Source organism: Oncorhynchus clarkii, unplaced genomic scaffold (genome assembly GCF_045791955.1).
Source record: "Oncorhynchus clarkii lewisi isolate Uvic-CL-2024 unplaced genomic scaffold, UVic_Ocla_1.0 unplaced_contig_3708_pilon_pilon, whole genome shotgun sequence".
In the NCBI taxonomy this organism is placed as follows: domain Eukaryota; kingdom Metazoa; phylum Chordata; class Actinopteri; order Salmoniformes; family Salmonidae; genus Oncorhynchus; species Oncorhynchus clarkii.
In genome coordinates this window covers 255001-260000 of record NW_027261032.1, presented here as the reverse complement: position 1 = coordinate 260000, position 5000 = coordinate 255001, and positions in this window count along the sequence as shown.

Below are 5000 nucleotides of genomic sequence, written 5' to 3'. Positions count from 1 at the left end.
ATGCCCCCATCGCAGCACTAACAATCAGTGCAGGGAACACATAATCCAGACCCTCCTTCCACCGATCAGAATTGGAAATGTCAGTCACATACTGCAGATGAAGCACTGGCAAGGAGTCGCAGACCTCATCGACGACCTTCCTCAGTAGGCGAGATGATCGGATCCCCGCTCTTTCTCTCAGCTCCTCCAATCTGCTCCTGCTCCGCATCAGATGACCCAGCTTGGTACACCCCACGCCTAATAGGCATGAACGTAGGCTAGCTGAACCCAGAACACGGGACTGGAGGGCAGTGTTATGAAAAAGAGGCTCTTCAAAAAGCCACATCCCTGGTAGCGTGCCGGTCTTACGGGACTTGACAAAGACTCTCCAAGCCTGCATAACAGACTCATAAAATGGAGTCAGGCCAGTCAAATCACCCCCCTCCAGCTTTAAGAGGAAAAGATGTGTGTCTAAGCCCAAACAGCCCGCTCTCCTCATCAATATGTAGGCTGTTTCGACCCAGCTAGAACAGTCTCTGTACAACAATCTCTGGGCTGCTTGGAGCCGGAAAGCCGTGATCCTAGAGGAAATGTCCACCAGGCCTTGCCCACCCTCGTGCAGTGGCAGATACAGGGCTGCAGCTTTGATCCAGTGTTGTCCAGACCAGAAGAAATTGACAAGGGTCCTCTGAAGCTCTTGTATCAGACCCTTTGGTGGCTGTAAAATCATTAGTCTGTGCCACAGGGTAGAAGCAGCAAGATTATTAGCTACCAGGACCCGTCCCCTATAGGACAGCTGGGGCAACACCCATTTCCACCTTGACAGTCTGGCACACACTTTCTCCACTACACCCTCCCAGTTATTTTTCTGAAAGACATCGGAGCCTAGAAAAACTCCCAAAGTCTTCATTCCATCTCTGCCCCACTGAAGCCCCCCTGGTAACCGTGGAGCGGACCCCATCTGAAGCTGACCTGCCCACAGCGCTTCACTCTTTCCCCAATTTACTCTAGCTGAGGAGGCCCCCTCATACACCTTTAAAGTGTTTGAGAGAACCTTAACATCCTCACCCCCTGTGATAAAAACGATCACGTCATCTGCATACGCAGACAGTGCTATCGTGGGACCCTTCATTACACCTGGCACAGAGAAACCAGTAAGCTTCGCTCTTAAAAAACAAAGCATTGGTTCAATCGCCAGACTATATAACTGCCCTGAAATTGGGCATCCCTGTCTGATGCCCCTTTCGACAGGGATGGGGCAACTCAAACCACCACCAACCTTCACCATACACGAGGCTCCAGCATACAGTAAATTCACCCAAGACAGAAAAACATCCCCAAACCCAAAGGCTTTCATTGTTTTAAACAAGTACTGGTGGTCCACACGATCAAAAGCCTTCTCCTGATCCAACGAAAGTAAACCCACATTTACATCCGACAGTTTACAAATGTCTAAAACATCTCTTATCAGAAACAAGTTGTCAACAATAGAGCGATCAGGTACACAGTAGGACTGGTCCTTGTGGATCAACAATCCCAGATACTCTTTCAACCTGTTTGAGAGACATTTAGAAACAATTTTGTATTCTGCGCACAGCAAGGCAACAGGTCTCCAATTTTTTATGAGAGCCAAATCCCCCTTTTTTGGCAACAGTGAAAGCACCGCACGTTGACAGGATACAGGAAGAGAACCCTCATGAAAAGATTCACACAGCACTTCATAAAAATCCTCCCCAATAGACCCCCAAAAGTGCTTATAAAACTCAGATGGTAAACCATCGATGCCAGGGGCTCGGCCTGTTGAGAGCTGCATAACTGCTGTGGACAGCTCTTGCAGTGTAATATCAGCGTCCAATGCGACTCTCTGCTCAGGTCCCAATTGAGGAAGACCGTGTAACAACTGTTCAGTACATAAAGAGTCACAATCCTCCGCCTTATAAAGGGATGAGTAAAAATCCACGGCATGTTGACGCATTTCAATATAATTCGTGGTCACCTTCCCATCAGGGAGACGAAGGCAGACCATCTGTTTGCGTTGAAATTTCGACTGTCCTAGGTTGAAAAAAAAAGCGCTAGGAGCATCCATATCCTTGAGGGAAGCGAAACGAGACCTAATCAAGGCACCCTTCACTCTTTCATGCAGAAACGACCTCAGTTCATGTCTCTTGTCCTGTAGGTTCATGACTAGTCCAGGGTCGTTCTGAGTGAGCAGCTTCAATTCAATAGATTTGATATCCTGTTCAAGGGCCTTGGTAGTCTCTTTAACTTCAGTTTGAGACAAAGCAGTATACTGTTGACAAAAAACTCGTATTTGGGCCTTCCCAACCTCCCACCATTGTCTCAAGGACTCAAAATTCCCTTTTATACCCTTCCATTTTTCCCAAAACAACAAAAACCTGTCACAAAACATAACATCATGTAACAATTTAACATTAAAATACCAGTAAGGCGATGACCGTCGTGGACAGGACAAGTGAATATCAACAGTAACAATATGATGATCAGAGAAACCCACAGGAGTAATGGCACACTTTCCAACCCTACTACAGTAGTGATCAGATACATACAACCTGTCTAACCTTGCTGCACTGACACGACCTTCATTAATTTTTAGCCATGTGTACTGCCTAACTTTTGCATTCCTTACTCTCCACACATCAGAAAGCTCAAACTCAGTTAATAGGCCAGACAGGCAAGTGGCTGACCGCAGGTGAGGTTCTTCAGCGGTGCGATCAACAGTAAAATCCACTGTACAGTTCCAGTCACCCCCTAAAACCATACACCCCTCTTGGTCACACTGTCTTAAGGTTTCCTTTATTTGATCAAATATAGCAATACGCTCTGTACCCTCATTAGGAGCATAAACATTCAAAAAAACAAACAGAAACCCCATAACATCCACCTTGACCAATAAAACCCGACCCTTGACAATCTCTGTTGTAGATACCACAGTCACCCCTAAGCCTGAGGAAAACAAGATTGCCACCCCAGCACTGAAATTAGTACCATGACTGAGTACATGCTGCCCCTCCCACCACATACCCCAGTCAACCTCATTTTCCTCATCACTGTGTGTCTCCTGTAGGAAAACTACATTAAGCCTTTTCTGTTTTATTACTTCTAATACCCAAGCCCTCTTATTCCTGTCCCTTCCCCCATTCATATTGAGAGAACCCACCCTTAGTACCTCCATATAGAAAAGAGAAAAGAAAAACAGAAGAAACCACAGAGAAACCAACGAGAAAAAAGACACCCTATGAAGCATGATCATCATCATTATTTTTCTTTCTTCTCTTAACCTGAACACGTTTCCCACCACCTTTTGCTGCTGCAACAGCAGTAATAAATTTCCTCAAGCGAAACCGTTTCTTCTCACTCAATTGGTCTAACCCCACCGTCTTCTGTAACATCACAGCTGACCTCACAAACTTATCAACATCAAAATAATCTGCCAATTTGACAGATTTCCCAAAAGTCTGATCCAGAAACTCATTTACCTCCTCTAGATCATAAACTGAGTCCTCACCAGCAGCTGTCATATCTAAAGAGATATCCATATCATTCTCCTGATCCTCAGCTGAGACCACAGACAACTGACTCCCCTCTACCACATCCCTTTCAACACTCCCCACTTGCACCTCATCACTCGTACCAGGCATCTCCTCCACTACCTGGGAGACTAGCCCCACCTGAACATCACTACTCATAGTAGGCATCTTCTCCACTAACTGGGAGCCTAGCTCCACATGAACCCCAACACTCGTAGTGGGCATCTCCTCTACTACCTTGGAGCTTAGCTCCACATGAAAACCCTCATGTACCTCATTACTCGTAGTGGGCATCTCCTCCACTACCTGGGAGCCTAGCTCTACATGAACCCCAGCACTCAAAGTGGGCATCTCCTCCACTACCTGGGAGCCTATCTCCACATGAAAACCCTCCTGAACCTCATTACTCGTAATGGGCATCTCCCCCACTACCTGGGAGCCTAGCTCCACATGAATCCCCTCCTGTACCCCGTTACTCACAATGGGCATATCCTCCACTACCTGGGAGCCTAGCTCCACATGAACCCCCTCCTTTACCCCAGCACTCATACTGGGCACCTGCTCACCAGTCTGAGGAACTGGCTCTTCACATCCTTACCTTCTACCACAATACTTTTCTGTAGCATAACATTTCCCTCTAATACAAGTTGCAACCCCGTGCCCTCAACAGGGATAACTTGTTCCTCAGCACCAGGTGCTTGTGGCTGCTCTGCCGCTGTCGGCCCACCTCTCCCTACATCAGTGGGCCCAGGCGTTACGATGACCACCTGCGCCCCTCCCTCGGCCTTCTCCCTTTTCGGGCAAGCATGTCGCTTATGACCAACATCCCCACACTCAATACACCGTTGACTACCCGTACTAGCATAAGCCATATACAATCTATTGTCATACTTGACTTTAAACGATAACTCTAAAGTCTGCTCCGGTGAGTCCAAAAACATAAACACCTGTCGCCGAAATGACATTACCTGTTTCAACGTCGGGTGTTTGCAACCCAACGGAACAACCTTAATTGAACTGGCGAACTTCCCAAAGCGCAATAACTCGCGCTCCAACAGCTCATTTGGAATAAACGGTGGTACATTTGAAATCGTTACCCTTGTTGACGGAGAAAAAAGCGGCGTAACTTGAAAAAACATTCCTTTAAGAATTACACCATGCTCAACCATCCGATCAACCAGACATTCTTCTTTAAGAAATACCACCACAGCTTTATTCATCCGGGATGCATAAGCAATATTCTCATAGCCTACCTTCTCTCCTACGGCGACCAGAAACTCCTCCACCGTGACAGTAGCTTCAGTAACACACCTAAAGCCGTGCCGAAGTGACAGGGACGGCATCCCCATTCGGGCTGCCATCCCCGCCAAAATCAGGGTAATTTCGATACGAAAAACAAAAAACTTAATTCTACCACAACAAAAAAAGTAAAAATAATAACCTTAATCATGCACGGAAGAAAACCAAGAAAAT